The sequence below is a fragment of the Gavialis gangeticus genome, unplaced genomic scaffold (genome assembly GCF_001723915.1).
Source record: "Gavialis gangeticus isolate Ggan-Ray unplaced genomic scaffold, GavGan_comp1, whole genome shotgun sequence".
Classification (NCBI taxonomy): Eukaryota; Metazoa; Chordata; order Crocodylia; family Gavialidae; genus Gavialis; species Gavialis gangeticus.
Window position 1 is genome coordinate 62,974,033 of NW_017728995.1, and position 11,723 is coordinate 62,985,755.

General features: G+C 39.3%; 1 long non-coding RNA gene across 1 annotated transcript in view; it reads right to left on the minus strand.

Moving 5' to 3' along the window:
• The window catches only part of LOC109288244, a 213,547-nt gene extending 202,522 nt beyond the window's left edge, over positions 1–11,025 (minus strand). The window contains exon 1 of the long non-coding RNA XR_002095104.1: positions 10,624–11,025. This is a non-coding gene — a long non-coding RNA (uncharacterized LOC109288244). The remainder of the gene's footprint in view (positions 1–10,623) is intronic.
• Between the last annotated feature and the right edge of the window lie 698 nt (positions 11,026–11,723).

The following is an 11,723-nucleotide window of genomic DNA, read 5'->3' on the forward strand; positions in this document are numbered from 1 at the left end:
TTGACAACATTTCATAGAAGCAGGATGTTGGCTCCTGTGATCTCCCTACTTTATGTGTCAGGTTAGGGTGTTAGGTCTGTGTTGTGTCAGGGTTGAGAGTAGCCTTATGTAGAGTTTAGTTTATGAACTGTATAGGATGGTTTGGATAGGGAGGATCCTGCCTCAGGTGGCCAGTTGGACAAGATTACCTCTGGTGATGCTGTCCAGACCTACTTCTCTATGATTCTATGAAGCCAGACAAGTTCTGATCAAAGGATGTCCATGTAACTCTAAACAATGACAACAAATAGCATCTGCAGGACCAAATGAATGGACTGATAACTGACCCCAATCCAACAAAATACTTCATATTAGGAACACCCTTGCTTAAAATAAAAATCAGTGTGATACATGCTAAGTCTTTTTATTAAGGTCCTTGTTCAGCATCTTATAGGAATGAGCTTTGAGTAACTCTACAGGGAGTTTAAGTTTGTATTAAATGACTGTTGAAAGCTGTCTTCATTAGCTTACCTGCCATCAAAACTGACTAAAATGAACATGCAACACCACATGCAGAAATGAGCATCACAAAGACCAATGTTAAAAGATTTTTTAACTCTTTAGGTGGTTGATTCATAGTTGCACCATTAACTCCAGCTTCAGGTGGGAAATAATATAAACTGTAATGCAATAGTAACTACATCATTGGTTAAAGCTTTATTAAGAATTCAGCTTTAACAAGAGCTTCGATCTCCAGTTTGTTTAAATCACATTGCAACAATAAAAACTAAAAATAGAACGCTGATCAAAGTGTATATTCTATTTCTTTTTCATGGTTTGATGAAAAATCAACTGATTCAGAGAGCAACAGAATAGAGGTCTCTGCTTCTAACTATTTTTTTACTGTATTGTCTCTGTTCTTAGAGGATTTCTTACAGATGTAGCATAACACTTGCAGACCTCTGTCTTCAGCATTAGTTTACACTTGCCAGTTTCTAAAGATAAGTTTATGACAGTTTTTACTTTAGAGCATCCCATAACATTTTTAGCCATAATAGTTCAGCGCGTGTATTTCCTAAATCAGGTGCATTTAACAAAGCTGATGTGATCATTCACTGATGCGAGCAACAAAGTATGAGCAAGAGGCTATCAGATGTCCTTAAAACCTATGAGAAAGTTCCCTGGGGTAGGAAAGACAATATTAGGAGTTCAAATCTCACCTGTACCTCCCCTTGAAATTCCCCATCCAATTCACTATCAGTATCTTTGATTGAGGTTATGACCTCCAGACAAAGAGGTTGAAAGCAGGTGAATATTATGCACCTCTTATTTTAACTGAGTTAGAGCAAAACTTCTCCAAGGTTACCACATACTCAGATATTTAACATAATGTCTTTTTTCCTGCACCACACTTTTTTTTTTTTTTTTTTAAACCCAGGGGACTAACCAAAAACAGAATCCTGGAGTCGCCATCATTGGCAGTCTTTGGCTAGTAAATGGCTATTCCAAGTCTTCCTCTAACAGCTGCAGCAAATAAGCTCTTGCAGCGTTCAGAGAGGGAACAGTTACACATGAAACAGCAAGAACTCTTTAAAACAGAGTCCATGTGGAAAAGTGCTCACATGCAAGTTGTCTTTGTATGACTCACCAAAATACACAGTTTGCATGTCAAGCATTTGTCACATTGAGAGTTTGAGCGCATAGCTTTTTAGCCCACACAGGCAAGTCTCTATGCTTTTAGCACAGGAGGTCTGTCAGTCCAATCTCAAACTGTTGGTCAAGGTGGTATTCATTACCTTGACATGTTTTCATACCCCCACCCACCCCTGATATTTTAGAAGACTGGGATATACACCATAAGAAATAATTTCTCTCTATTAGGAGGATTTCTTACAAAAGTAGCATAAAACTCTTATGTACATCTTGTCTCCAACTTTAACCTCATTGGCCAGAGGTTCTCTCCAGCTAACAGACTTTGCTGCTACTGTTTAAAAATGTATTGTTCTGCCTCACATACCTACTCTTCTAAAACTTAGTAGGTGGAAGGGATAAATATCAGGCAAGATTTATTGTGCACAATAGCCTCTCACTCTTCAGGAGAGTTAACCTACTCACAAACCACTTCAGCACCCCAGGTTCTCCCTCCAAATCCCAGGCAGGCATAGCTCTCCTACTCCCCAGTTGCACTAAGGTACACAGATGGGTGTATTAAATACTAGGATATTAGAAATAGTTTACCAGCAGTCAGTTGTGGGACATGTTTTCTAGTCAAAAGAAGGAATAGAAATAAGAGTATCGATATGTGCATTCCTTTCCACCTCCATGTTGCCTAGAACACCATAGACAAGTCTACAAGGCTTTCCTTTCTAATGCTGACATTTACCACAGCTTCTACTGAACCTTGTATTCTGCTGAAAAACCTTAACATGGACCACAGCAACATTAGGGGAGAATAAAATTCCCCAAAAGTGGCTGAACACCAGTCAGATTCATTAATGTGTTGAAAAAACAGATAAATACATTAGCTCAGTAGTTTTTCAAAAGACAACAAGCAAATTGGGATTGTGGCTGGCTGCAATCTTAATATTCACTCAACATAGTTAGCTTGCTAACCTGAGGGTTAAAGCACGGGCTTTGCTTACTGCTACCTTGCTCCAATTTTCAGCTGCTATTACATCCAACTGCTTTGAAATGAAGTTATTACCAGTTAACGTTAGAATTACCCAGTGTTGCAATCACATCCATTTTCAGCTTAATGTTCATAAATTGATATTACATAACATATTAATGCAGGCAACCCCTGCTTAACACTGTTGCGCTTCGCGCTATTTTGCAATAACGCTTATTTTAACTGATACCTGAAAAATCACTTGGTGCTCAGCAAGTTCTGTTATAATGCTCACGGTTGCCATCTTGGGTCATTAAAAACACTTGCAGTCACCATCTTGGATTGTCAAATAGTTTTGGTTTCACTTAATTTGGTTCCTGAAAAACTGAGCATTAAGCAAAATGAGCATTATGAGCACTACGTGGGGGCTGCCTGCATTGTATAGTAGTCCTCCTTCATATTGGTTTTGGGAGCCAGATTTGAATAATCCAAATTCTTACCGATTAAGAGAATTTCTGAAAAGGCCTACTAAACGAAAGTGATTTATTGCAAGCCTCATCCCTGTAGGTCTAATTCCATCTATTTGCTCCATTCTGAGCAGTTTATCTAGCTCTGGTTTCTATAAACTTCTCAAATAAAAAAAAAAAAAAAAAAAACCACACACACACACACACAAAAATGATGTTTATGTCTCTAGTCACTATTACTGAGTCTGTTAAAGGGTAGCATAGAAATGGTTTCATTTCTTGATATCTGAGCAGATAAAGATATGCACTGGAAGAAACCCTACATATTTTTCAATTGATTTGTTGTTCCCCTCTGGAATAGGCAGACAGATTCAACCTACAGAACTCAGATTTTTCACAGTGGTTACAAAATGGTGTTTCTTGAGTACACTAGGAACATCTTGAGAAATAAACTTGCTAGATGATTCTGGTAAACTTCCCAGATAACACATCTGCCAGTAAAACTTACATTTTCCAAGGATATGCCAATGAAGGAAGATGCAAGAATGAATAATATGACCGTGTGTGTGCGCAACTGCAGGATTTAATTCACCAAAAAACACCCAAAACACCAAAACTATCTTTTAGCAAATGCAAGTTCTTTGTGCCAGAAACAGTATTCCCAGGTGTTAATTTAGCTGCAGAATTTGTGGCATGCCTCTTAAAGCAGAGACAATGACAGGATGGGGAAAACCTTATTAGGTCATATCTAGTTCATTTTCATTATATCTAAAGTGATTTGACTTCTCAGAGACTCATGCAATGGGTCTTTCACAAGTTCTCAAAAGATCACGCCAGTGTCTCATGGAATATTTAATGTTTGTACAGAACCTACAGATGGAGTCTTTTTCCTGACATTTAGCCAAATTTTCCTTTGCTTAAATCAGTCCATGGTTCCTAATTATAACCCATCAGATGACCAAGCCTTTTTCCTGACTGTCTCATTTTTGTAGGCAGACTATCGACTATTGCCCAACCTAAACACATGTCCTTTCATTTAGCCAAGCTACATCTACTTAGTTATTTTAATCTTTCCTCATAATTCATTCCTTCCAAACCTTAATATACTTTAAATTCAAGATAGGATCACAGCAGTAAGAACTAGGAGAGAAACATTTTTTTCCTATTAAGCCCCTTTCATCTTGTGCTTTATTTTACCACCCCGTGCTATAGTATGGGTTCTTCAATTGATGGTGCAAATATACACTATTCAAAACCAGGCAGCCATTTCAGATAATTAACTGACGAACTACCTAAGGGGTTTTCCAGGTAATCTGTAGCTTGACTGACCTACAAAAATCTATGCAAATAATTTTGTGGGACCTGCAGGTAATGGGTGTTTGTTCATTCCAGAACTACTTTAATTATTATTTTCCTTGTAGTTCAAAAGCAAAAAAGGAATAATTTACTCCCCAAAAATGTTTCATGTACTAATTTAAAATAATTGGCTTCAAAAGAAAATATGGGAAAGAACCTGAAATATTTTAATGTTAAAATATAAAACTAATGTTGAGACAACAAATGTTTGTGTGTATAGGAATAGGGTGGTTTCTCGTTTAATAGTGCTCCCTCTAGTGGTTGTTACCTTATTTTTCAGAAGCTACTAGGAGACATTAAGTAGAGTAACATTGCATGAGAGCTAGGCCTACCTCATTTGTAGTTAGTAAATACGGTTATTCAGAGCCAAATTGTGCCCCAGTGGTTCCTTCATAGTACTATTGTTGACCAGAGTGCATTCTATAGAACATTTACTTCAAACCAAATTTAATACAGTGGTTGCAGCCTCCGAAATCCAAACCCAAATCATGAGTCAGCCAAGCACTCATATGCTCTTATGCCCTTTGCCAAATAAGAGATACCAAAAGAAAAAAATGCTATTTGTGCTTGAGTATTTTAAAGTCATAACTTAAGAAGTCCAAGATTTGTATCCCTACTGCTACTATTCATGCTTCAGGGGAGTGGGGGGACATGGAAATCAATACAAGCTTTGAGGAACAAGAATGCTGCTTGCATAAATCATCTTTAGGAAGGATGAATTCTTAAGTTGCATAAGTGGATACACCTGGGTGGTTTGGGGTGAGAAAAAAAAAAAGTGAGTAACAAGAAATGAAGCCAGATTCTTAAGCAAATGAATACTCTCTATTGAAATTACATCCAGGCTTAAGGTACTTGCCTGAATCAAGGTTGAAGTCTTTTCATACAGTTGCAAAGTAGCCAAAATTGAAAGCAAGAGTTGACAAAACTCCTTGTACTAATTTCACCCTTGCCAGGCATCTCACCAGAAAGAACAAAGACTGAATGGGCTTGTAGCCTAAACTGGTCATATCGCTAATAGTGTTCTTTTCACATCACAGCCACGGGAATTAAAAGAAGACAAGGCAAATAGAGTGATGTTTGACAGCTTGCACTACAACTACCCAAATGACATCTGTTTTGTGTTTGAAATGACAGGTTGCGGCATCTCATATTTGAGCTTACCAAACCTGAATATAAAAAAGTCACAAGGAAATGCATTTGATGTTTATTCTCTCGTTTCAGAGCTTGTAGAGTATACCCCGGTGCTTACATGGAGCACCCCAATCTAGCACTTTATTCTGTAGTTTGTTTACTAAAAGGCATTCTTTTGGGGTCATACAGAAAACTAACTTTGCACAGGAAGGGAAGTAGAAATGTATATGCCTCAGGCTCCTGAACACCTAGGCTAAGGACAGACATTCAAAAAGCCTGAATTGATCCAGTCTTTACAGGTTAGCCTAACCTGCCTAGGTTGAACTGATTTACAGATTTGTAGACATTCACTGTTAACTCCAGAAATGCAGGCATGACTGCAATTGCTTAGGCCAGAAGCTGGGGGGCGCAATAGCCACTCTTGGCTGCAGGTGGGCATGGCCAGCCCTGGCAGTAGCCTGGAGTGAACTGGGCAGGGTGGGGGTTTAATTCCCCCCTCCCTGCCCCACCAACACAGACCCAGGCTGGGGTCCACCTGGTGCTCCCTCTCACTGATACAGGGGATATATGGGGGTATGACCCCAAGGCAGAGAGGGCAGGGAATATATCCCTGGGTATATCCCCCTTTCTCTGAAATCTGGCAGAGGTGACAGGAGGTGGCTTATCCCACCACTCGCCCCATGCAGGGAGCAAATCAACTGTGGCGGTTGTGGCTGGCAGACCCCGGCTGCAGTACCTCAGGGCAGAGAGGGGAATAACCTCCCTCCCTGCCCCCTCTGCCTCAGGAGGCCATGATGGCCAGCATCTGGCCACGCCCCTGCTCCCACCACTGCAGCAATGAGCGGGGAGCACCAGGCAGACCCCGGCTGGACTCCATGCTGGTATTCTCCTCTCCCTGGCCAGTTCACTCCAGGTTACTGCAGGGGCTGGCTACACCCCCACTGCTGGAGCAGCAAGCAGAGACATGGCTGGCTGGTCCATGTGGGTGGTGGTGGGGAAAATAAGGCTCTTCCCTGCTCCCTTCTGGGGCCAGCATCTGGCCAGGCCCCTACCCCAACTTGTCCCTGCTCCAGCTAGGGAGCAGAGGGGCAGGGGTAGGGCCTGGGCCAGCCCTGCTCCACTGGAGTGGAGCAGAGAGCACAGCCCAGTCCAGGTTCTCTCTCAAACTGGTTTTGGCCATTTTGAAACAGGTTTATGTGCACAAAACATCTGTTCTGTTACAGGTTTAAACCAGTTTCCAATCACTTAAACCAGTTTATGTGCAACTTCTGTCCCAAGTCCTAAAGCATACATATATATTACCTGAAATTGTCTAATACAACATTAAGACACAATCCTTAGGCTATGCAATGGTGATTTCAAAGTACAAATAGACAGAGAGGCTTTAAGTTAATAGAATTTTAACACAGGAATAAGCATCAGTGTTTTAACCCCTGTAATGAATGTCCTACAGGATGAATACCAAGACAAAAAACAGAAGATAAAAAAAAACAAAACACAAAAACAAAAAAACCCCAAAAACTGTAGGGCCAAATGCCAATTCCAGTTAGATTTGTGTGCATAAATCCAGTGCAACTAGGATGAGAGAGTGTAGGCTTTGATTAGCAAATTTTGTGACTTGTTACAACTTGTCAGTTTCTGAAGTGTATCTGCCACTAAGTTCACAGGATCTGAATCACAGGCTGGAGAAAAACAAATAGTATTTACCATTCAAGATGAATAGCAGAGCTACAGCACAATATACAAGATATCCTTCTGTACAAGTATTCCAGTGAGTTTCTAAATGAATTCACTTTGCTCATTTGGCCCCTGTACTTTGAACAACCTAGTTTAATGGCAGGAATGTTTTTAGAGTGAATTTCCAAGTGAAGTAGTAATCTGTGCAGACAGCAACTTTGCAGGTTCACCCAATCAAGGCAGAGAAGCAATACAATGAGACTGCTCAAATTAACGGCAAACACTTAGAGTTAAACATGTGTCAGGAGTGTGCAGAAGAAGAGACAGTGAATGCATCTGAACAGAAGGTGAAGATAACTGAAAGACGTTCTGCAGGTAGAGAAAACTAATTTGTTTAATAAAAATGTGCAGCTATTAAATAGGTTGAATAAACAAGTGCTTCCTCCTCTAAACAGCTATTACTGCTCAGCACAGATATGGCTATTTAGTCCTTGTTCTGACTGGCATATTTTTATACTTGTCTTGTATGGGTAAAATAGCAAAAAGCAGCTACCATATGCCAGTAATTAGGCCAATAAGTTACGACTTTCTAGAGGTTTTCAAGCTGGGAGACCATCATCCTCCAAAAGTAAAATAAGATATTCTTTACTCCCAAAATGTTCAATCCAGGCAAATATACTTGATACATCATCTTGCTCAGAAGGTGAAAAAAATGCCAAAGTTTCACCTTAACATATGTATTAATGTCTTATCTGTCCTAGAATTTGGCCTTACGTGAATTGTGTAACTGAAAAAATATAGCAATTTATATAAAGTATACAATTGCAATCCTGTTTTATAAAAAACAGGAATGCATAAGATACATTTCTGGAAGAATTGCTGAGTGGATCACTTGTAGACCAAACAGAAGTTCAGTTCAACAGAGAACAGAGCGTGCGAATAAAGAGGCATCATATCAAAAAATCATATTGATTTTTTAAGCCAGCACATTTAGAGAGAGAAAACAACCTACCATGAAACAAAAAGCCAATGATTATTCCTATGGGTTAGTTTTTGTGTATGGTTTTTTCCCCTCTTTTGGTATTTTTTCCAGACTGCTTCTCAGTTCAAAAGTTACTGTAGCATACTTGTTTACCTTAGCAGTTTCCTTTAGAACAGCAAAGAATAATAGGAGATGCCAAGTTGACAGCACCAGAAGTTGAAGATTTTCAGATAAAGGACAAGTAGGATGCAACATAACACCATAAGCCAATACTCTGCATCAACTGTAACCTTTTCCAGGTAAAGATAGCTTACACTAAAATCATCCAGAAGGATACAAGGCATGAAGGGGGTGAGGTCTGCAGTCCTCTCAAATCAAGTTTAGAGTAAGACCACTGACCTATTAAAAACAAACAAGCCTCTAATCTGCTGCCAGATGGCACATTTACAATATGAAAATGCTGAGTCAGTTCTAAACTGGTACCATCAGAGTATAATCCCAGGATAAACATAACAGACTGATTGGAGGTTGTATAAATTTTTAGAACCTAGGCAAACTTGAAGAGCCACAGATCTTTTCCTCCTCACCTGCTTCCAGTAACAGCATTACCAAGGAAAGGAGCTCCTTTACTTAAAATTGTTAAGATCTGGAAACTCATGGTGTGATTCTCCAGCCTCCCTCCTCCCCACACAAGTTGCACTCAAGTCGATGGGAAATGTAGACGGTCAGCACCTTTTGAGAAATTACACCAACAACTTGAAATGCTAGAAGCTTGACAATAAGCACCTGATGGCAGGTTAATCGATCTTCCTCTCCCATTAAGCAAACCTGTTATTGGTAATCAGAAAACCAACGCATAAGCAGTTATATATAGCATTAGTTCCTTAATGCTTTAGGGCATCTTTAAGTATTATCAAGTTCCTGGATGTAAACTGGTGAACACACTTAGTCTGGCACATGAGAGATCAAGTATTCCATTCATTACTGCTCTGATTCAATGGCCTTACACAGATAATCAATAGCTAAACTGATAAATGAGAAGACTTCTTAAAAATCTATTCCTTGAGTGCTGGGACTGAATGCTTTATTCTTGACAGCTGCAATTTATAATTTAGTGACTAAGAACATTTGTTCCAGCTGTATAGGCGTACTTCTCACAGCAGAGGGGAAAAATAGAGCATTTTTGAAAGCCAGACAATTCATCTGGACAGGGAGCAACTAATTTAGTTAACATATCAGGACAAGTTATTAGGGAACTAAAAATAAGCAAAAGACACTCTTAATGTTCATAATTAAAACACTCATCGTAGGAGCTAGAAGAAAGGGAGTTCTTTAAAATAAAGAGCTAGAAAAAGTAAAGAAAAAAGTGTAGCTTTTAATGTTGGAACATAATCTTTTTCATGTGACTAAGTGATCTGTTGAGATCATTCCAGCTATTTACATTCCATGGCAATGTTTTAAGATTCCATTCAGCACTTAGTGTACCTTAATTGGATCTTTGAACTTAAGACCACAGGTCCTAAATATTATATTTTAAAATTTCCACTTCCAAGTATTCAAGATAAGTAAAGTGTCTAATCAAAAACTATTCTGTACAAATGAAATTTGTTTTCATTGAAATACCAAAAGTTATAATAATAATCATCATCAAGAAGGTCAGTTTTGTGGAAGGATTATTTTTCCACAAAAATTCCAGGATATTTGAAATCTATACGTCCAAACAAAAATGCTTGGGTTTTTTTGGACCAGGTCCCAAACTTGTCCTTTATAACAGCTAATGCCCTTAATTGTATAAAAAAAAGATATTTAGTTCTTAACATATTTCATTACATGAATTCAATTTGTGACTAGCAACCAGGTTCTTTTATATATTTCAGGCAGAATGAAGGTTAATACCTGTGTTCATTAGCTCCCCTTTAGAGCACAGAGAAATTCCTACGCTAAAGGTTTTAACAAAAAGCTGAACACAGAGCATATCTACATCACATAATGTTACATTGTTCTCATGCTGGATTCATATATAGAAAGATTCAGATTTGGTTATGTATCCATTCACTAAAATCCAAAAGTTTAAAAGAACCTTGGGTAATGCCTGGAGAACTCACTGCCACAAGATTCTATTAGAGGCAAGAACATACCCCAATTAAAAAGGACTGCATATTGCATGAAAAACTTCCAGAGCTATAAAACTAAACATTTGAAAGACACAAGCTTTGTGATGGATATGAACTTTTCTGCTCCTGCATAGAAAACTAATTTCTGGTTCTTAAGAATTTAGAAGTTTTTCTCCATGGGCAGTTAATTTCATCTACATTTTTTCCTTGACCTTATTCTGAATTTGTAGTGCAGGAAAACATCAGGAGAAACAGACCAAGTACAACAGTTCTGGACAACAGCTGCATTGTTTCCATTTTTACACTTACTTTAGGAAAACATCTGGATTGCCATTATGATGGGTAACTCATTCCTTGTTCCAGTCTTCACGTTCTTCCTTGTTTTGAAACTCAATGCTTAATTGTCCACAGAGTTTGTCTCAGTATTGACTGAGCTGGTATTTAACCTGTAGTTTGCAACCCTGACCAAGGGATCTTCTAGGTGGAAACTAGTAAGTATTTCTCTAGCACTGGAGCTCTTTGATATTAAAAGGATAGATAATCTCTGTCTCATGAAGGAGCTGATACAGGACAGCAAGTAAATACCTAACAGACTTACTGTGCCAACTCATCCTATGTATGTAGCACATCCCCAGGAAGTCCTTAAGTTATAGCTCCTGCAAATAGCAAAGACAGTATACTGATTGAAGGGGTGACCTTGAAAGGAGGCATTTCCTGCCTCAGCAAAGTAGAAAAGTTTTTGGGGTTAATAGCAAGGGAGCTGCCTCTGTTCTCTCTCTCAGCAACAAAGCACAAGTTCTTTGTATCCACCTTAGACCTGTATACCAGGGACTTGTCCAAACGCCTATCCTCATACCTCTCTGCATCCTCTGAAAGATCCATGAACTTTACAGCAAAGTCTCCAACACAAAGCTCCTCTGTGTACTAACCTTTTGACCTTGGGGTCTGTTTCACCAGCTTAGGCACCAGGGAGAATCTTCTTGTGATTTTCTTTTCAGTTCCTGTACTCCTTGCTGAGACCCAAAACCACTTCAATTTCAGGTGAAACTGATTGTGCCCAACCTCCAGAATCTGAAGTGTATTGCAATTGCTTCTGTGATTTCTTTCACCTGCAGCCTAAGCTTAGGACTGGTTGATCACCCAGCTGAGGCTGTGCCAGTAGGGGGGGAGAAAGATGATGAGTCCTCACCATTACGTTTCATTACCGCAGACCTTTTGCTTCCCAGGGCTTTTAAGCTGCTCTGCCAACTATACAGGGCAGTGAAATTCATTAGGCACAGAGGGACAGATGACTTCACAAGCTGAAAGCCAGCAGAATCAGACCATTGCCCCCTGGGCTGCACAATCCTTGATAATGCTACAGTAGCTGTATTAGGTGATAAGTGAAAATCTGCTGTACATCTGGGCCC